Source organism: Cupressus sempervirens, chromosome 3 (assembly GCF_028749045.1).
Source record: "Cupressus sempervirens isolate cs-2001-9-10 chromosome 3, ASM2874904v1, whole genome shotgun sequence".
Classification (NCBI taxonomy): Eukaryota; Viridiplantae; Streptophyta; class Pinopsida; order Cupressales; family Cupressaceae; genus Cupressus; species Cupressus sempervirens.
Window position 1 is genome coordinate 452,390,342 of NC_143120.1, and position 22,271 is coordinate 452,412,612.

The 22,271-nt window shown below is 35.5% G+C and overlaps 1 protein-coding gene across 4 annotated transcripts in view; it reads left to right on the forward strand.

Moving 5' to 3' along the window:
- The first annotated feature begins 1,208 nt into the window (after positions 1-1,208).
- The window catches only part of LOC149567030 (putative protein phosphatase 2C 60), a 197,620-nt gene continuing 176,557 nt past the window's right edge, over positions 1,209-22,271 (forward strand). For 2 of the 4 annotated variants that reach the window (XM_089820253.1, XM_089820256.1), the window contains exon 1: positions 1,209-1,761. The gene's annotated coding sequence lies outside the window, so the exon portion shown is untranslated. Of the gene's footprint in view, positions 2,103-22,271 lie in introns of all 4 variants that reach the window. The other 2 variants (XM_089820254.1, XM_089820255.1) reach the window with 2 other exon arrangements.

The window sequence follows — 22,271 nt, forward strand, 5'->3', positions numbered from 1 at the left end:
AAAAATGTAGAGAAGATAGCCTTCTTTCGTCTCAAGGTTGTGAAAATCTTCTTCTTCTTTTTTTCAAACTCTAGGCCCTGTTTATTTTGCAAAATTTGGCTGAAATTGGGATAGTGATAACCCGATTTTGTCAAATTTGTCATTTGTGTCCAAAATGATAAAGTGGAATTAGAATTTCAGAATTTTAAATTTGCCCCAAAATGAGGTTACCGATCTTCATTTAGTTAGGTGGAATTGGGAATTGAATTCTAAGTTTTACTTTTTGAGGATTGAGAAGAAATTAAAATTTATTAATTTTTGAAGTCCAATGATTTTTAACCTAATTTATTATACCATTATACCATTTGAACTTTTACCATTTTATTTTTGTGTGTTTGTCTCTTTAGAAAGTGTTAACAACAGAATTTTGTTTGTAGCCTCCCAACGATTCACCCACCCAAAGGTCTACATTTGACGACTTGATCGCTAATTGTATACCAGTATTTTTCAAGAACGAATCGACTTACTACCAATATACTTCACATCTTTGTAGGGTTTCAGATTTGTATTTTGTGTTTATACCTGAAGAAGAGGTTGTTAATGGCACTCTGTGAATTGAGGATGTTTTGGAAATGTATTCTACAAAGAGGAAGAGGAGAATGAGGGAGAAATTTGTTGAGATTATTTTGCATTTGGTTTACATGAACAATGAAAATTCTCATGGTTTTATTAAGGATGCTTTTGATGTGAGCTTGAAGAATGTTATTCTTAGATAGAGAAGCATAGCTATTCTTTTAATTTTTATTATTAAGATTGGTAAATAGTTAACCAAATGGAAATACAATCAAATCATTGCCAAATTTAAAAAAGTCTAATTCTAATTCCAATTTTACCAATGATTATCTTCCCTCAGGACCTAGAGAAGATAGCTTTATCTCAGGTATACTCCTCTCCTTACAATTAACTTTATAAATTAACATTTCAATTTTACCAATGATTATCTTCCCTCAGGACCTAGAGAAGATAGCTTTATCTCAGGTATACTCCTCTCCTTACAATTAACTTTATAAATTAACATTTTAATTTAACTATCAAACCTAATTTATACAGGTTGGTGAAGCATAATTGCACTTGGGGAAAATTGATTTTCCTTTACAGTTGTACAAATATTCCTTTTCAAATTGATAAAAACACAACTGTAATCTGCTGATTCGTAGGTCCTGGCCCGAGTACGGACCGTGCTATAATAAAAAGCATAACATATTCCGTAGCACTGGTCGTTGCATGGGAAATTGCAAGCGGGGCGGCGGGCCCGTGAATTTAAATCACCTGCCCGCGTTAGAAAACGAAAGCTATGAATAGTCCAAGCGTGTAAGGATAGGATTCATTCCAGCGAGTTTGGAGCACATTCCAAAGATCTTGGAGCGTTTGGAGTAGGATGAAACAGGTCAGCCCGGGGAAGGAGACAGTAGGAGATCTTATCATCAAACTAAATAACAAAGAATGGCAGGCGAAGTGGGCCATTTACGGAGGTAGAGCTTTCGTGGTTCTAACGTCACTTGAGCCGTCAGATTCTTTCACGGCTGCTACAAAGCCCGAATTCCCCGCTCGGATTGGGCTTTTTCTTCTTTTGCTTATCTTCTGAAGCTGGGTTGAGTTTGTTTTGTAACGCGGCCGTTCCGGTTCCTATACCTTAATTCTGTCGACAATTGGCGGCATGGTGGGTTAGATCCGCTCTATCATCGCTGGCTCAGCCATTCATGCTTTGACCTGTTCAAATTTGTAAGTTGAAATCCATTCTTTCGAAGCCAATTGATGGAATCGAAATTTATGAGTCTAGTTTGTTCACGACAGATTTTATCCATTTCCTGCTGTCATGGTTTTTCCTATTTAGTGAATGGGGAATGTGACCCGGATTAATGCAAAATTCCCCTGAAGTCCTTGACTAGAGTGATGGATTTCGCCTATTTTGACAAGCTGTTGGAAGTACTGCTATTCTCAAATCTACACATACGCATCCTTTCTAGTGGTGACCAAACCCTGGTTTCTGGGCATCTTTTCCAATTAGCATAGATATCTGAAATATGTCTGTCCAAAAGATGTGGAGAGAGATTAATAATGAGGTACTTCTTAAGATATTTTAGTTAAATAACTTTATATTTCTGTAAAGGATATCCCACCGCTGAATTCGTTCACCTAACAAGAAAACAATTGCCTCATCTTATCTAAAACATTGTTTTCTATTTATGTAAATATCGTTTACTTATTGATTTGACATATGATTGATATTCAATTTTATTAATATATATTTTGCTATTCACTCCCTCTATTACAATCTCTCTTGTTGCCTTTCTATACGACAACATAATTACAATCTCTCTTGTTGCAAAGACCAATATATTTTCTCAAGGACTCCTTAATACCGGCTTATTAGCTTATTATTTTTTCGAAGTTAAACATATCTTCTGTCTTATATCTGGGAGTGGCATATTTTGGACTAAATGAATGGGGTAATTAGATATGCCATTCAGGGGATTAGGTAATTTTTTCTATGATGCTTATCTGTTCAAAATTGGCCTGCAAAATTGCACTGGCATTTGTTACAGTTTATGTAAGAAACGTCAAGGATTTATATGTATGTTATAAATTCTTTGCAATTTTTGATAGAGCAATCAAAATTTCACCATTCATACAGTTTTCTTGATATTTAAAATTAAATGGGGTTATAATCCCAGAAAGTTTAAACCTTGATGGCTTGTATCATTTTGTTGGCAAAACACATAAGATCACTTTTTATCAAGGTAAACTACTAAATGGCCAAATGCATCTTGAGTGAATCTTGTGGTATATCTTAAACGAAAAATTGGGGAATAACATGTCTTATTATGTAATGCACAAGGGGAATGCACCATCAAATTGCCTTCATTGTAAAAGCCACCATATTTCAGGCGTACCTAATCCATTGTATTAATATTTGATTCACTCCGAACAGCCTTCAATCAAGTTTATTCTAATGGAAAATGAATTATTTCAGTTATGACTTTGATGCCACGACACTTTAGGGATATTCATATAGATTCTGTTGCATTAAGACATCGATCATTCCCAGCAGGAGAGCTTAACAGATGAAGTAAATGTATGATTTCACCATATTGATTGCTCAAAACAACCAACATATGTGATTTGGCAACACTAAACATCTAATAAATTCTTCCAGGACCTTATTAAAAACGATGTCAAAAAGCATGAAACTTTTATGCTAAGCTGAAAGTTAAGATGATCAGCAGAACTAGCTGAAAATAAAACTAACATGTATTGAATAGGATATACAAAATGGATTGAATGAAGCATATTATTGATAAAAGAAAATCTCTGCTGGTATCAATCATTATTATTGCCCACATGAATATTGATGCCTCCTTGCTCCTTCAATGTCCATGCTGTACAACATCTTCTTTATACAATTCTCACGCCTTTAGAAAATTGCAGTGAAGGAACTAGTCAAATAACTGTCTATTGCAAAGAGTAGTTAGATAGACAATGGGGCTAGATATTATTGAGCATTTTTGGAAATTATCATGATTGCTCACATGTTCTAGTTTTCTACTTACTAAATTTTGTATACAAATTCTTTTTACAAACGCGACTTCTTGTCTTTATATTATCCGGTTTCCTTTGCAATTTACAGTTGATTGTAGTTCTGACAATATTCCTTGTGTAGCATTTACATCATTTGACCCTTATTATCATGCAAATAATAAAATTTAACACCAATAGATGGAGAATTTTAAAATAATTCTATATATCTCTCGAGAATTATTTCATAATGAACAGACAGAGACCATAGATATAGAATTCATAAATTGTTTTCTTCCATTATTTTCTTTTAATGCCAGTTATTTTTCCTTAGGTACCATTTGTTTCATTTGATTGGTCAAAAAAGGAGTTTTTGATTTGCATTGTCCACTCTGAAAATTATTAATCTACTCAAACTTTGGAAGCTGTAAATATGATCATTTTTTTAGCTGGATGGGAGTATATAATCAAATTGCATCACTGTAAGTGGCATTGACATAAGAAGCTGAATCACAAATAATGGCCCAGGCAAGAAGGCTTTAAAGAATAATGTTCATAAGACAAAAGACACAAACTAGCTCTGCAATTTGTTGCCGATAGTAAAACAAACTGTTTGATAGAGAGTGTGAAATAAAATCATGGATGCTTTGGGATCATTGGGGCTTGGGTGGTCCTGTCTAGCTGCCATGCAACTTGACAGGTTCCTCAACATGCTTCCTAGTATGTACTCCTACCCTCTTCCTGCAATTCAAACAGAAATGAACACTTCTCATTCTGATCCAAGCAGGCACCTCTAACCTTGAAGATGGTCATGGTTTTGTCCAGTTGGGCCCATCGCAGGATAAAAGGTAGCCATTCATTATGCCTTTCAAGTTTATCAGCTCAGTTTCCTCACCCATAAGAGCATAATTTACCTTGTGAAGGTGGCCAATATTTTTCTTATCAACACATTGTTGGCACACACTCCTATGCTCTTCTTGCAATACAGACCAGGTTCATTTGCACCTATGAACTACATGCACACTCCTCATTCTGCTTCCACCAAGAAACTGCAGCCTTGAGGATAGGTACGATTTTGTTCAGTTGGGTTTGTGGCAGGGTAAAGGGGAGCCTTTCAATAACGTCTCCTTTGCATGTCACCTCAATTTCCTCACTATAAGAGCATAATCTACAATGCAAAGTGGTGTTTGGTATTTTTAAATTTTCTTCTCTTAGTTTACTGATTGGTATGGACTGTTACAGAACTCAGAGAGGTTGAGTGCTTAAAAACTGGAACTAACCATGAATGATTATGATTTTTCATACATTTAAGTTTTTTAAAGCCATTTTTGAATTGGGCTCACTAAGGGCCTCAAAATGGATAACTAGAGAATACGCAAACTTTGCCAGCTCTTCCTTTTCTGGAGGTTGATATTCTTTAACTTCTCTACCTCCTTTTTTCCCCTTTTGCTTCATCTGGAGATAGAATTTTCATAACTGAAATATGCCTCCTTGCTAAGCACCTAGCTTAGCTATCAGGTGAACCATGGGAAGGCTTCTCAAGGTGTGGGCTTTGATTGTCAAAGATCAACCTCCAGACAAGGGCTGGTTTCTTGTTATCTGTCACCAAAAATACCTAATGTATGATCAGTTAAGGCCCAAAGAGCAACTGAAAGAACACTACTCAATAATCTTATCTAGTTTCTTAGAATGGAAAAGTGGGGAGAAGTGACTGAAAGTACAAAAAGGGTGATGCACATACGACAGGAGAATCTGTGGACTTTCTTATCAAGCACAGAACAACCTCAAGGTTTTGATACATTCACATCTCCTCAGAGAATGCTGTTACGAAGGTTAGGGGAATAAAGATGCAGCTGCAGTAGGGACTCGTATCCACAATAAAAATCTGCAATTTTCAAGAAAACATAATGCAACTGTAAAAGAGATATTATTTTATTAATTATGATGGCTCAAGCACGTGTTAAAAATTCAGCATGCAGAAATTGATACCAAAAGTCCAGCGCTCCCTATCTTCTCCCGAATTACAACAAGATATAGCAGAAGAATAATTGCTTCTATGAAAGGAATAAGGAAGATGTCTTCAAAAGGACAAGGAGTTGAATTCCCTTATCAATGGTTCAGTTTGCTTCACCTTCTTCTAGGTATAGAAGGGACTAAAATACTGGTTTCTCTCATTGAAACTCCTTGATAATCTCATTGATGTCTTGGAGTAGTTAACTATATCTTCTTGCATGAAAATATCTTATAACTGATTAAGAACTACCACCAATCTAGGCATGTACTTGGCTGTCCATAATTTCATGCACTTCTCAGTGGTGTAGAAGGATCTCTATCCTTGGTAAATTTTTTGCACTAAAATCACCTCTAGTTATCCTTTTTTCTGAAACCTCACAACATCACTAGAAGTCAATATTTTTGGCCGTGGGCTACTTGCCTGCTAAGAAAGGATCCAATAGCCTTAGGCAAGTCCATTGGGAATGGAATCACTATAAGCCTCTTATTTGGAAAATGTACAAGTTTCTTTCTCCTTTTGAATAGTTATAAACCACCAAGAACATAGACAAGATCAAGGAACATGTGAAAAAAAGTACAACACTACAACTTTCTAAGCAACTATGGTTGCATAGTTTATTGAAAGCACAAAACCACTATAAACAAGATTGAGAATGATCTCAAAAGTAAGGTTTGAGATGTATCTCATTAATTGGGATGGGTAGCTCTTCTCCCCTCAGCTCTAAAGTCTGGAAGGCGTTTTCTAGCTTGCAGTTGGTGATAATGTATCGGCTGCTCCAAATGGCATCAAATTCATCCCTTTTCAGGACCATATCTCCTTCCTTGAAGGTTCTGATAGTAGCCTTTTTGTCTCATGTTCTCTTCACTTGAGCTTGAAGATCCTCAAGATATTTTTTTGTCTGATTGTTTAGAGGGTCAGGCTCAGCTGATTGGTCTTCTTGTAGCATGCAGATGGTCTTTTTGAGGTTTAAGGTCTGCTGCAAGTTGCTTACTCAGCCCCTTTCACAAGCTTAACATTCTTGATATTTATATCATACTCCATGGATTTATTAACCATCCTGTTCTCTTCTCATTCATATCCCTGCTCAAAAGGAATTTATTCAGATTTAGACGAGGCATCGTTAACTGAATCATGTTATTAGGAAGGTATGCCTGAATTTCTTGAGATTTGTATACCTTATTTCATGGCCTTCTAGTGTTTGACTACAAAAAGCTATTAGGGCTATGGTTGATCATTGTTTTGCTAAGTTAGGATGGCTGCCATACTTTCATCTTGTCCAGAAGTATACAATAAAAAGCCTTTGTCAAATTAAGGATTCACAAGAGTAGGAGCTCGAGAAATAGTTCCCTTGATACTTTCAAAATTGTCCTTGCCTTCCTCAGCTGAAAGCAATATTAGTTTTGAGCATATGGGTAAGAGGAAAGACCTAGGTGGAAAATTTGGTATGGATATTCTTATGGAGTTGATCCTCCAAAAGAAGCTCTCAAGACCGACCTTATATCCTGGGAGGGAAAGAACTAAAATAGATTTTACTCTTTCTAGTGTTATTAGATAGACCACCCCCTAAAACTATGAACCTTGTAATATCCCTTGCAATTCTGATTTTAGTTTTCTGATTTCTAAATCTGAGAATTTTGTCAAACACTTTGCAGACAAGGGATATATTGCAGATCTAAATTCTGACTTCTTTCTAAATGCCAAACTTCTAATAAATATGCTTATAAAGAACTCCAAAACATCTAACAATGAAGATGCAAATTTTTTTGTATTTTTTGAAACATTTAACACTGGTGACAAATGAGAAAATATGCATCTACAACAATAAGACATTAGGGCATCAAATTCTCATATAAATCAGATTACAAATGATGATTTCTAAATTCTTAAACATGCCCTAAGATCTTCAAATCTATCCTCCGTGCAATGCAAAATGAAATGGATAGGAACCTGGAAACTGCTCAAAAATTTGGATTGTAGCAGCAGCGGCACTATAACAATATCCGACTTGTTCCTCTCATCATACTCCTCAATCTGGTCCTAGGCCACAAATTCTGCACAATGAAAAGTGTGATTTGTCTTCTCCGATAGCTGCAACCCTTCAGAAGATCTTTCACCAATTGGCTTGAATAGAACACTTGTATGATGTCCTCCGAATACCAAATTCACTGGGTATTTCACCAGCTCAAATGGAGGTACACAAAAGAACTCCATTCTCCAGTGGCAAATGCTGAAACCCTTGCTCAGGGCTCAATGAAATCAAATAAGCAAATCATGGACGCTTAACAATGAAGCTCTTGCCTCTATTTATTCTTTTCCTTCACCCTTCTAGAAGGAAAAAAATAATATTAAATTACACTCTCTAGAAGCTTCCCCCTTTCCAATACAGTAATTAGTTGTGCTTCTAGAAAATTCACTCTCTAGAAGCTTCCCCCTTTCCAATACAATAATTATTCGTGCTTCTAGAAAATTAAATTAATTAAATATAAAGTCACCTTTAGATTTATTTATTTATTTATTGACTTTAATTTAATTTATTTCTCCTTATTTATCCACTTAGCCTTCAGAGAATGAAAGGCTAAGAACTCCATTGAGGATCTAAAAGATGGAGGACATTACAAACCTTGATAGTTTACCCTCATGAATAGAAAACACACATTTTTTAGGATTCAAAGGTACTCCAATTACCTATGGTAGACCTTGGGAAAATAATCCAAGTTTTCAGTTTCATGCTTGGAGAAGACGGTTATATCATCCAAGAAAACTAAGATTATGTAATTAATAAACCCTTTTAAAGGCCGCATCCATTGGTCTTTGAAAGTTTGCACCAGTATTTTTAAACTCAAAGTGCATTTTTTCGTAGGCAAAAGTTTCCCTTTTGGTGGTAAAGGTAGTTTCGAACTTGACCAATTCCTAAACATGGATTTAAATATCTGAATAGCCATTGAGGAGAGAATGTTTCAGCATCGATCACTGTTTCAAAGATTTGTTCCATGGGTGAAAGAGGGTAATGGTCCTTAAGAGCTATTTAAGTCTCTAGAGTCTAAAATCCACATTACCCGATTTCCCCTTTACTCTTCCTAATTGAAACTGAGCAACTCAAGATTAGTGCTTAATTGGGAAGACAATGCTTACTTTAATAAGCTTTGTTAGTTCTTTTCGCAATAAGTGTTCAATTTTAAGATCGATTGGTCTTTGTTTTTATGGGTTTAGCATTAGGATCTAGGTCAATGATATGTGGGGAAAAGTTGGGGGAAATCCTCTAAGATCCTTGTAACTCTATGCAAACACATCATCATATTCTTTATAAAGATCAACAAAAGCTTGTTAGTCCCTGCCTTGCATAAGGCAGGGAACTAATGTTTTTGGTAGGCGCACACAATTATTTTAAATTAGCACTGGTTGTCGTTTTCTAAAGTTTAAAAATGAAATATTTAATAAATCTTTTTTGTGTTCTAAAATCTAATTTTCTATTGGTCGATGGGATTTTTGCCAGGGGTAAATTTCTTTATTAATTGTAAAAAACAGACATAAGAAACCAGGCAGATATGACAATTATCATTGTTTCTGGAAGCTTCTTCTGATTTTCGCCGTTACCATGGCTTCCCCCTCCCGTTTACCACTTCTCAGGTTCATTCCCATGTCTGTAAACAATAAATGAGTGTATTAGCATGATGAGGTAGCCTGGGGATTCCTTGAACGGAAATGTGTTCTCAACAGTGTAAAATTATACAGTGAATCGCATAGTTGCAGCATAAACGCAACCCCTGGCCCATCTGTACAACACGCAGATTCCATGGCACTCATGTATCCATTTAGTATCCTCTGACCCTGAGCGATGCACCAATTAAAAATGCATGTGCACAATGTATATATTCCCAAAAAAAAATATACACATGCCCTAGCCTTTAGCTTTGTGTCCATTCTTTTCACTCCCTTCAACTCCAGCTGCTGTTTCTGATCCATTCTCTTAGCATCTTGTACAATGGTCTGCCACTCTCAGCTATCTCAACTTGGCCACTGAGACAGGCCTTCTCCATTGGATAGTTATTTAAGTATCAAAACAACAATCTTGTAGGGAGCCATGTTCAGGCTATCAGTTGCATGCATCTTGCTCAAATTGCCGAGTGATTGCAAGACTCCAGCAGGTAGTATTGTAAGTCCCAACGTTAATTAGAGGCCTCCCAACTGCATTATCCCACACCAATTAAACTGAAGGGTCACCTGAGCCACTCCCATATGTTTCAAATAGAATTTCCAGTGTGTAATTCCCACAGACCAACCATGATAGTGAAACTGTGACAAAAAAAGAAGCGGTGGAGTCAGAGAAGCGTCAGAAATCTGTGAAGTGGCATAATAATATCTCTAGGGCTCAAGACCATAATACAATAAGCAAAGGGTTTTTGATTTAAAGCAAAATTGAGTGTGTTGTGAATAACAGGCCTTAGAATGCTATTGTTTGCCAAACAAGTAGAATTTATCTTCACCTGAAACTCCTCTTCATCCACTTGCAAAAGCCAGAATTTCCACCACCGAGTGTGAGTCATTGATATCCAATATTGTAATTTCTCTAATCTCATTTAAGAATTCCACTATAACAAGATTGGCAGCTGACCCTTAAATCTATCCAGTCTTTTGAAATAACATTCCTAAACCGATGTCCTAAATTAAACTAATGTTCTTCATATGATATGTATGCAAAATGTAGCAGCTTAGAAGATGCAAAATAATTATCTGACAGGGTGCATGAAGGAGATACAGTTCCTTCAAATGTTATACAAGGTTTTCAATTTTTTAGTCAGGTGCAGCAAAAAGCAAGTGATCCATATAACTATACATTTTCTACTCTCATTAGGGAAGTTGCAGATATGGATCCTTGAAGCCTGGGAGATAGGCTCATGGTTACATTCTGAAAATTGGAACGAAGTTAGATATTGCTTTAGTGAAGTCCCCTCTCATAGTGTATGCTAAATGTGGAACACAGAGGATGCACAGATGGCTTTTGAAAAATGCCAAACAAAATGTTATGGACCTCAATGACTGCAGAAAATGCCCAGCAAGGCTACACCAATGCAACACAAGTGTGTTGCATGCAAACTGTAAGATCATTTAGCAAGCCACATATACATCTCCAAATAACAGGTGGCTTGTTATTAAGAATTGTCCTTACAAAAACTAGATCAAAATTATTTTGAAATGTAGTCCTAAAATTCACTAAATTTGCTTGAGCTGGAAACTCCCGCCTGTCAGCAGTGGACAATGATTAGTTGTAACTACTTACAATATAATTAAAAAGCACTTAAAAAAATCAAAAAGCTATAAACATTGCAAAAAAGAAGAATTGGTCTTTGAAACATTTTTTTTTAAAAGTTTGAAAGAATTGGTTGGATTTGTAACTTAAAAGCAAAATAACAATACATTCAAATCAACACGCATTGGACTAATTTTAGTATAATAGATAGGATGTGAAGGTCATTTTCAAGTATGATTAATGGGACAAAAGAAGTCTTGGAATAAAGGTAAAAGCAAAGGATTAGTTTGGCAATTCTTAATACCTATAGTATGCTGAAAATATTTTATGAGAAAATATACTACAAAGATTTCAAGCTCTTATTGGTTTGTAGTTATAAACATTATGAAATATTATTTTTGTTTATAACATTAACCTTATGTAGTTATAGAGATAAGAGCGTCAAGAATAAAGTTGACATGAAAGTCATCTCGATCTATTGGCTCTTACAATTTTATGTTTTCCCCATATAAATTGATTCTATATTTTTTATTATATTTTGATTATAAAAATTTGGTGTATTTTGATTATTTATTATGAATATAAATAAAACTGAATTATATTTATGCTAATATCTTTTTACGATTTATTTGTTCACCAATCAAAATTAAGCTTACAATAATTATAAATTGAAGTTAGTGTTGGCTTATTTCAGCTGATGCAATTACAACATTTTGTTATCTTTCATTTCTTTGACTACTATTTTAGACCATTCTTTCAAATTTTACTCTATGAATACTAACAAAATGCGAAGTGTCTCTTCTTTTTAGTTTTTTCTTTTAACTACTAACTTAGTGCTATTTAACATTATATTTGCATTTGTTCACCTTCTAATCCTTACACAAGGCAGGGACTCAAGCTCTCCTAGAGCTCTTGTTTTTCTGATTGGATACATACCTTTACAACCTTCAAAATCATGTCATTTGAGATGACTACTTTTCATAATACTCTTCTTTGATAGTCATGTTCATCTTGTCATTCTTGAGCTGATCATCAATGCTGAAGATACTTGCCAAGGACAATTCGTTTGTCTTCCGCTAGATAATTTGGTGTCCATATTTTTCTTGCAACCTAGACTAATTTTTAGGAAGAAACTCTGCCTCTTGTTGAAGGATTTTGACAGTTCGCTTGTCAATATCAAATACTTGCCAATTGGTCTCATTGTTTGGGAATGTTTGCCTTTACACAAGCTTAACATATTGGTCATTGTCTTCCATAATGTCATTAGGAATGCCATATTGTGTACCAACTATTGCAAGTCTATCAACGTCTTTGTTTTGATTTCTTGGAACTGTTTCAATGTTGAAGGCACCAAAGTCTTCAACTACGTGCCACACTCTATGCTTGCAAACTTTTGGAAAATTGTTCTTGGCTGTATTTTGAGCTCTAATCTGATGTATTATTGAGTTCAATATCTCCAAACACCTGCAGCACTTTAATTCCTATATTTTGTGATAATTTGAGACCTTGTATCATTGCGTCATATTCAACTACAGTATTGGTGTATCCGAATTGAAGCCTAAGTGCAAATGAGTGTCCTTTTTTTAGGAGAGACCATTACGACACCAACACGAGCACCATTCTTACTTCTTTAGCCATCAATTTGAAGTTGCCATGCTTCTTTGATACTATCTGCTAGCTTTATAAGGTTAAATAACTATGAATCTTCCTCGTGTATTCAAGAAGTACCCGACCCTGTTTCTTTTATACGGTCATAGGAATCAAGCTCATAGCATTACTTTGCCTAATCATAAAGCAAGATGTGTGGAATTTCTCTCGAGGATGTAGCAGAATCACAAAGAGCTTCATATTCTTCTTTGTCATACATGGCACAATTTATTAACTAGACCACGTGTATATGACTAAATATGCTCTTTAGAGATAGGTTTATCTTTGATTATTATTATTGTTCGATATCTAGTCTTGGATCATGTGTGATGAATATGAAGACAAATGTCCTTCCATTTTTTTCGGAGTGACATCCCTAGAGAGGCATATGACATAACAGGGAGGAAGATTAAATAATTGAGATAACTTGAAGGATGTGTTGTCCTCAATTTTGAATCCGCAAAGTTAGACAACCCTACACAATTTCTCATGAATTTGCAAGCGAAATTCTCTAAGGTTGGTGTTCAAATGGGTATTTTTTGAAGGCAATCAATTATACCTTGAATTGGCCTAGATTTCTCATGCTACAAATGTCGTTTCCGAAGGTTTCTGTAGAGTCTTCCTTTGTTTTTCTTCCCTAACTGCAAGTACTCAAGTTTTGATAACCTTCAAGACTTTGATTGATTTTTCTTGATTGTTTGGATTTTTTTTGGTTTCATTTTCCCCTCAGTTTGTTGCATTTTGAATTTCGCTCGTTTTGAGCTATTGTAGGCCTAAATTAGAGATATTTTTAAAGAGATAATGAGGAATTAAGTAACATGTAGGTGGGGTTTATAACCCTAACTACAAGTCTTCATTTCTAGTTTAAAATCTAAGTTACCTAATTTGCCTATTTTAGGGCTGGACTAGGGTAGGGTTCAAACTAGTTCTTGGTTCTAGTTCGGTTCGCTTGTTGGTTCACCTAGGGTTTGAGTCCATGCAAGCTAGTTCGTCTAGGCCGAACTTAGGTTGACCCAAGGCAACCAAGTGCAAAGTAGGTACATATCCATTGAGAAACATATAATTTAGTGTGGAAAATGATCATTACAAAATTTGAATAAGATCTTTTACATTATAAAACAAAATTTGCTGAAGTTTAGATATTTATTACATCAAATTAAATTAGCCCTCAAGATTTCTTCTAGGGAATTTTTATATCCAATTGCTAATAATGACTCCTATCTGATTAATTGGAAGCTCTCTATAGTATTTAAAACATTAAACAATATCTTCAATAGGTGGAGTTGTAAGCTACTTTTTTAACAATTTTCAACTAGGATGTTAATTACAAACAAACAAACTCTTTGTATGGTGAAAATGTGATAAGCATTTGAGGATTTGGAAAGATGGAAATTTATTGATGCAGTTGATCCCATTGGCACTGTCAGTATTTCTGAATCAACTAATGCCTTTGATGATGATGATGATGATGAAGAAGGAGATTTAGATAATCCATTAGATGATTGAAACTTAGTATAAGGTTCCAATTGTTGAAAGTCAAAACAATGATACTTGAATTCAATATTATTATTTAATATTTTGACGTTGATATGATGCTATGATTACAAGTTTATCGTGTTTTTGTTATTTTTATGATACTATGTAACATTATCTATCTATCTATCTATCTCTCTATCCATACATATGTTTTGTTAGTAACAAACGCGAAGCCCATTTCAAAGTTTTGTCACACCAGCAAACTAGTTCTTGGAACCCGAACTCAAATTGGCAACTTAGTTTAAAATCATGTCAAGTGGGCTTTTTGTCAATCATTACATATCATCTTGGGCGTCATTTACTTGCAATATGGAATTGAAACTCCACTGTTACATATTTGCAAGGGAATATGTGAAACTTAAATGAGATTATAATGCATTGGTGGGCTTTTTAAGCCATTACATGCCTTCTCTTTAGTGTTAAATTGCTTGTAAAGGTGCATGAGAAACCTGTCTTTGGAATAGAAGAGTGTTTATAATAAACTTACACTTGCAAGTGCGCTTTTTAAGCTTGTTTGTAAATGCTATCATTGTTTTAAAGGAAGACATGTTTTGATTGCAATGATGTTCCCAAAACTCGTCAAGGGCATATACAAATTATTTAAAAAAGAGACCAAAGATGTTTTGACTTGCAAAGACATCTATAAAACCCACCATTGCTCTTTTAAAAACTTTTTTAACTTGTAAAGGTGTTCTGAAATCCTGTTGCAATAGCATTTATAAAGTCCATTATTATTATTAACCAAAGTTGTTGCTGCATTTTAAAGCATTTCCACTCTTTCAAAAGCAATTTAAAACCCCGTCCAGGACTTAAAACGTGTTTTTTTCCAGCAATAAAGGTTAATAATAAACATTTCCAGCAGCATTTCAAGTTGTAATGTGGGTTTAAAAACCCCTCACTTCTCTTTTAAAAACATTTTATGCATGTAAATGATGTCTAAAAGCCAATTTTATTAGTTTTTGATGTCTCTGCTTTAAATAGGAAGTGTTTTTATGTGTAGGCTTTCCAAAAGCTTATCATGACTGTTATAAGGCATTTATATGTTTGCAAAAAACCTTTAAAAAGCCTGTTTTCACTTCCAGCACTTACGTTGACATCTAAAAAACCTGTTGCTGCTCATCTACAATCATTCTCAGCTTGCAACATCAATCTAAAAGCCCATTTTGAGTCTTGACAGATATGATGTTTTTGCAAAGGTAAATAGCACTTTTACTTGCAGCTATATTGGGAAAGCCTATCTAGGGCAAATGTATTCACTTTTATAATGAAGAGATAAATTCTAGCTTGATTTGTCAATTACAAAGCCCGCTTTTGACTGTTCTAATATCATTTCAGCTTGCAATAATGAATGTAAAGCCCATCTAGGGAATTGGACACTGATTTGAGTGCAAAGAACTCATTTCAAAATTGTAGTAAAACTTCCTAAGTTTGTCCAAAGGAAAAGACACAAATTACGTTGATATTTTGCAGCTTGTAATTATCAATTTAAAACTTGTTTCAACTTTTGAAACACTGTTTTTTGTAAGCATTACAAGTCGGCTTGCAATCATCAGCTGAAAAACCGCTTTTGGTGTTGATCAAGTGTAAAGAGGTTGCTATTCGCATGCATTTTGGGTCTCTTTCATGGCCATTTGTCAAGGAGTGCTCATGGACTAAAAGTGCATTGATTGAGGAGGATATAGTCAAGATTGGTTACTTATTTAACCAAGAGTTGGAGGTCATTCTCTAAATTTGAACCAATAGGGTTCGAGGCTTTTTCTTCAAAGTTCATCATTTTTTTTCTTTACATTTTTGGTTTGCAAAGGAGATTTGTATAGTATTGTTGTAATGAACAATGAATGTTCTTCCTCAAAAATAATGCAAATTAACAATATGAATTTTTCTAAATGATGCAAGTTACAGTGCAAAGATCTTCCCCTCAAGAAAGAACTTCAAGAGTGTATATTCTCCCAACTTGCAAATGGAAATAAAAACCCTGTTTGTAAATTTGTCCTGCCAAAAAGAGCTAAGTTTTCCCCCTACTTGTAATTGGAACTAAAAAGCCCACTTACAAGTGTTTCCCAAACATATTTGAACTTGTTTTCCAACCTTCAAACGGGCTTTATAAAGCTTTTGCAGACAGAAAGTTCCTTCCAAATGACTTGTAATTGGAATTAAGAACCCTACTTATGAGTAAGAAGTATCCCCTCTTGTATATCACTTGTACCTCATTTCCATATCAAACCCTTGCATTTCATCTACCTACAATGCTCTAGCAATACCCTATGTTTCATCTTTCCTTCTATTTAAAAAGCTGATTTCATTTACTTTTCTCCACCCTTTGTTTCTCGAAGGCCTTCCACTCATATCCTATGTGCATACTCTTCTAGATCTGCAAAGTCCTAGCTTGAAAGATTGTGTTATGACTTTTCTGGCAACTAAAGAATGACACAAGCAAGAGCAATCACATGATGGGACCATATAAGGGGTGAATGAGCGATTAGAGTAAAGGAGCATGGAATGCTTTTAAGACAAAAATGGTCATGAAAAGGTACTTTCCCAATACCGACCATTATGATACAAAACAACCAAGGATGCAGGTTCTTATTCTAGAACAAGATACTTCCACCAAACTTGAACATATAAATCATTGAGCATCCTATAGCAGCATGAAGACCATACAAAGGATGATGTAGTAGAGGTCGTGTCTTGTTAGGCACATAGTTTATTTTTCATCATCCATTTTGTAATTTTGTTATTGACAAATTACATGCAACGTAAAAACAAGTTGTAATTGCATGTGATAGTGTCACCTACAAAGCTGTAACATGTTATCACATTGTAGGACATCAAGACTTGCAATACGGAATAAGTCAATTGTAGGTGGCTAGTTGTTGAATAAGTCTTCATTAGTTGGGTTTCACCCACTTTTTGCTCTCATCCCCTCACCTATAAATTAAGGAGGGTGCTCATTGTAATGTCATCTTTTGGCAATGGAAGAAAACTCTGCCAATTTGTATGTGCACTCTAAGACTTTGTGCTCAGATGTAAATTAGATTGTGTTCAATAAAAAAGGCAGTTTGTTTTGATACTTCGTGGCAATCCAAACTGTTATGTGATGACATTTTGTTGAGTTGGTTGTGAATTTTGGTGCATTGTTCAAGAGGGATTTGAGTTTAATCTTGTAGATTTTGAGTTGCATATTGCATTCATAGTTATAGTTTAATTTGAGCTTTTTGAAGAAATTGTGCTGCAGATTAGCAAATTGTTATAATCGATAGTGACTTCAAATACTTAAAGTTGAAAGACCTTTTGCTTTAGCATTAAGTAATTTCATAGAAGTTAGTGAGTATTTGGTAAGAGACTTTGTGCCTTACCATTTATTCAAGTTCTTGAATCATCATTCCAAATAAGTATAGAAGGCTTTAGGTTTTTGTAACTGTTCTACCCTTATAAAGTATTTTGGTGTCTTTTGCGTTGTTCTTATGTCAACTCACAAGCCATTGATAGTATCTTAGCAATAGGTGCTTTTTGTAAATTCTTGTGTTGTTCATAATTTGTATGCAAAGTCATTACTGAAAAAGAGGAATATATTAAGAGAACTGCCCTTTTTGTAATTTCATTTAAGTCTCTATTGTAACCACCTACGGTAAGAAGAGAGCCTGCCCTATTGCTGAGAGGAGAGAGAAATCTTATGAGACATTGCCTAAAGTCATAAATCTTACAAACTTTTAGCCAACAATATGGAAAGACTTGGGCATGCATCAAGTGTAAGTTTTGAAATTTTGATGATTCCTACTGTATTAACAACAATTCCATCTACTTGGATGACTCCCTTAATGACCAGTATGTGTACTCTTTTAAACTATAACTAATAAATCAACAATTTTATAAATGACTGAATTACTAGTTTTATAATCTATCATACTATCATACAATTATGCACAAGATGCTTACCAATGATTTAGTAGATTGAGAATGGAGGTGGACGAATCATCAAATTTTTTGGGCATAACTGAACTATGAGCTCCAAAATCTAACATACAATAATGCACAAGATGCTTATTGATGACCAAGTACATTTAGAAAAGAGTTGGCTTGCTGTTCAGTCTTGCTTCTCCTTCCTTTGGTGACATAAGTTTGTATGATAGAAATGACTCGAAGCCTTTTGTAATAAATTTCATTGGGGTGGGATTAAGAGTATTTTTCACATAGTAACATTCAGATTGGTTCTTTCCATTTGCTTCACCATATCAAAAGGAGTCTGATGAACTTTTGATTGAGTCTTGGTAGCAGCAGCATCCTTTTTGATTGTTGACTAAGAAGCTACTTTTGGACCAATTGTCCTTCTCGATAGCTTTAGTTTGATGCCTGAGAAAAATGGATGCTTGACCAACCATAGGAGATGATTCTTTTAATGCTCTCTTTTGACTTTGATGCCAAAGTTCCCCATTTAGTTTGTACTTTCTCTTGCTAGTTCAGTAAGGTGGATTCACTTGTCACCTATTCTTGGAGTTTCTCAACTTTTGGAGTTGATTGCACTTGCTGTGCCTGAAGTATTGATGTGCTTTGGGCCGTCAAAGCTTGACTAAGAAGTCTATTTGGTCAAGCACTCGGTCATGTTGAATATTTTTTTTTTTTCAAGTTCCCATTGATTATCTCAGATCAAACATCTATTATTTCGTGGACATCCCTATATCATTGAATTCAATACCTTTTTCTATATTCTAGTAATCCAAAGTCTCAGTTGTGGGTTCATTATTGTTTTTGCGCAGGTATTTGGCAAAGGATTCTCTTAACGTAGATTGCACTTTTACTTCTAGAATCTCCATGAGTGCACCTATTCTAAGATGTGGTTGAAAGAAGAGTCTCCCCAGGATTCAGTTACACTTTCCTCCTGCAGAAGACACCATCTTTTGATAAAATATTGTTTATATGTGCTTATTGCAAACTATCGCTTCCCACTGTTTATTTTCTTCAATTTCCTTGAGTGAGTGTAAAATTAAGTACTAAGAAACAATTTTTTAATTCTGTAGGGCCTACTATAATTGCTGTTTTCTCATCCATTTGAACATTTTTATAATGCAACAAATATATTCCATCATACAAAATTTTACTAGCATGGCTGAGCTACAATTGAAATCTGAAAATGGATTGGATTGCAGAGAGAGATTTAAAGAAGGAATGGAGGATATTTGCTAATCTTACTAGAAGTTAAGAGAGTTTTGCTGCTGCCTTGCTTGAAATTCTTGTTGCTCATTTACCACTTTTATGTGTTGTTCACTGCCTTCCATTTATGCAGAACATGTTTGATCCACTATTAATTCCCCAAACTTCCTTTTTGTTATCCCCATGAGGGACTTAATTTTCAAAACTTTTCTTACTCATGAAAGCTGCCTTGAACTTGAACTTCAAACAATAGGTTCAATGTTGAAGTGGTTCAAGTTGACCTCTCCCAATGTTGGAGTGTTTGGGTTGTATCTATTCAATTGTCAAATCTGAACCTTGAACTTGAAAAGCTTGAACCATTTGGTTCAAAGGTTCAAGGTTCAAGATTTCATCCCACCCGTTTACCTAAGTATGATACGGTTTATGATATCCAATGGACATTGATGCTCTTTTCAAAATTGAACCTTGAATGGTTTGTTGTGTTAGTTCAAGAGTTCAAAGTTCCATATGAAGAGTTTCTTGTCATTTTATGTTCCAATATATTCATGACAAGCCAAACTTGAACTTTGAACCTTCTATCCATGGTTCAAGAGCTCAAAGTTTGTAAGCTTAAAACCTGGTTGCCAGAGACACGTGGCGGTATGACACTCCTAACTTTTCCGAAAATAGGGAAAATACATCTATTTAATGATCATTGGTAGGAATGACGACGGAGTAAGATTTGGTACATGCAAGCATAAAGGTATTCATTAATGAGTAAAATGCGCCTTGTCACATCGATACTTTTCCTATTATTCTGTAGCATATTCTCTAGGTTTTAACTTTCATCGAATCCCTTTCTAGTTATTCTTCCATGATTGTTTGAGGTAAGAGCTTTGTTTCTTTTGGAGATAAAATGAGATAACAATTTAGTGTGCCCAGCTGGAATTTTCTTGTACTCCGCGTGGTGAGTCTCTCTTTATTCCTCTAAAACTTTCGTTTTTCTTTCCTTTAGCAATGAAGTAAACTCGTCTGATTTCTTTTCTTTCCGCTTTTGATTGCATGCTTGAGTTCTATAGTTTTTCCAGGGCTATGTCCCGCCCTAAATTACCCAACGGAAAGAAATCATTGCCCTTAACTAGTTGCTTGCTAGAATTAGGAGATACCTCCCTTGTAGATGAGGAAATTGATAGAGTCGTGTCAAAGTTTGAGAGAGCTAGACCAGTGTCCATTGCCGAAAAAGTATCCTTGAGCAGATTAGTGCAGGCTGGAGGTTTCCTTGAGGTAATCCTTTGTCTAGAACCAGTTCTGGAATGCAGAGACAAATATGATGCTGCATAAAGGTGTATTAGAACACACAATGGAGAGGTCTTAGTCTATGTAAACTGGGTTATAGTAATGGGTGCCCTAAGAATCCCACCTGAAGAAGTATATGAAGATCGGACTATTAGCCTATCCTACTCTCAGTTTACTAACCGCACTAGTGACTTCAACATCATTGCTAAGAACTAGCTGGGTAAACTAGATAATGGTGGTTCACGTCTGCCTCGACCCCTAGCACGTGAACACATGATCCTTGAGATCAGAGACATTATCATTTTCCTCAATAGAATAAAAGGAAAGCAACATGCCTTTCTCTAGGAGAATTGGATGTACTTTTTCATTCAAACTATTCTGGATGAGGGTAAGTTTATCGACTGGGCGGAAATTTTAGTAGATAGGCTACATGAAGGGTTTTCCTGAGTGTGAAGAGCCATTGGCTTTTATATGTCTTCCTACTTGTTCTATATCTTGGCATGTTGCAGACAATGGGAAGGCTTACCCCACAAGGATTGGACTTGTAATATGACAATCTATGACTATTACACCTAACTACAGAAGAAGAAGAATTCTGAAGATTTCAGGAGGGTTTAAGACACCTTAGCAAAATTGGTTCTTGAATTGCAGGGAAAAGAAAACAAAAGGTTATCAGAAGAATCAACTCAGCTCATTACCATTTATGGTAGCTTCTTTATTCAATTCCCTAAATTTACATATCTGAGAGTTGGAGGTTACAAGGGTGAACCCCTAAAATAGCCTAGATATTGCTTTGATCACTGTGTTAATTGAAGTTTGCACACAAGTGGTAGAGGTAGATAAAAGCTGTAAGGCAATGAGAGGTTCCGGCTATACCTTCTCAATAAAATGCCATTACCGCTGTAAGAACATCCTAGATGCTTTCAATCTGGAAGTCGAGTTGAAAGCCATGAACTTGACTTCTTATAGTGCTCGACCGAAGTTTGATAGCACAAGTTTTGCACAAGCCTAGTTTGAACTACATCCCCCATTCACTCACGTGCGACAAGTAGATTTTTGGGCGGACTGTGAAGATGATTATGAAGTGAGAAGGAGATGGTGGTCTAGGTTCACCTTGAAGTAGATCTAAGAATTCAAATTGCAAATGGATTTCATTGGTGTTGAAGAAGATGAAAATCAAGAGGTAGTTGACCCATCATTTGTTGGAAAGGTTGAAGCTCTTCCCATACCTGAATTGGACTGGACCAAGCTAGAGTAGGATGACTTTCAAGCTAGAACCCTTCTTGTTGTTGATAGGACTGAGAAATGGGTCATTGAGAAGAAGTTGAAATTGGGGCCAGCTGAATAGAGTCCTTACAAGGGCTCTACTAGTTCTAGTTCAGCTCTGCCTTTTTTCTCATATAGATCAAACTGTCATGTCACTCTATAGGTAATATAGAATCTGAACCTGAAGCTAAACCTTTTACTCATAGACCAGTTCAAGTTCAACCTACACCTAGGGTTACTCGCTCACGCATCCAGAAGAAAAAGGCCCAATAAATCGCTGCTGTTGACCTAGATAGAGCAAGGTGAAAGCGAACCTGTAGTGGAATCCACCGTAGAGAGCCCAATCAAAGTCATGGATCAGAATACCTAGCAAGTGGTCGACAGGGCCAACACTTTGAATTCATTAACTGTTGGAACCCCCCAACTTTTCAAACTCCACCATCTAAAGGTAGTTCCTTTGCACCCAATCGGTTTGATTTGTTACTTAGTAAGAAGAGGAGCATAGGTGCTAGTAGGAGACATGGTAAGTAAATGTCTGGGTAAAACACCTAGAAGCAAGAAGCCAAAGGTTGAAACTATGTT